Raw genomic sequence first — 683 nt, 5'->3', positions numbered from 1 at the left:
AGCATATAATATGAAATATATTTAATGTAAATATTACATATACATTCAGGAAACTGAAACAAAGGTCGTGTGCGCCATGAGCGCCATCTTGAGGCGAAAACTACCATTTCAACCACTCTGAAAGCACTGGTTGGTCTGCACCCGTGTAAAATATTTGTTTACAAATTCAAAAACCTGGCTTTTTATTTTGTAAATGTATGTCACCCTTAAGATATACCACGTACACAAAGGGTCAAGGTGCTCAGTAAATGACATTATTCAATTTCCTATCACCCACACTGGGCTCTCTTGTAAGGAAAGAAATATAACCAGGGCTTGCTTCACAACACGTATACTAAATTGAAACAATACAGAGATTAGCAAGGCCTCTGCACAAGGATGACACGCAAATTTGTGAAGCATTCCATATTTAATTAAAAAAGAGAAATATAACCAAATTATTAAATCCTAGCCATCAGGTTTAACAAGTTTATTTATAGTTTTCTATACATGTAATTTACTTGAAGCCTATCAAGTGTAATTCCCGGCTCAGCCCCTGTGGCTCAAGTGGCTAAGGCACCAGCCACATACACCTAAGGTGGTGGGTTCGAATCCAGCCCGGGCCCACCAAACAATGACAGCTGCAACCAAAAATAGCTGGGCATTGTGGTGGGCGCCTGTAGTCCCAGCTACTTGGGAGGCTG

The 683-nt window shown here is 40.3% G+C and overlaps 1 pseudogene; it reads left to right on the top strand.

Moving 5' to 3' along the window:
* The first annotated feature begins 313 nt into the window (after window positions 1-313).
* Window positions 314-413, top strand: LOC111726134 (annotated as a pseudogene).
* Window positions 414-683: the final 270 nt, after the last annotated feature.

Source organism: Otolemur garnettii, unplaced genomic scaffold (genome assembly GCF_000181295.1).
Source record: "Otolemur garnettii isolate 467f Iridium unplaced genomic scaffold, OtoGar3 scaffold00054, whole genome shotgun sequence".
Classification (NCBI taxonomy): Eukaryota; Metazoa; Chordata; class Mammalia; order Primates; family Galagidae; genus Otolemur; species Otolemur garnettii.
This window is presented reverse-complemented; position numbering and strand designations above follow the sequence as displayed.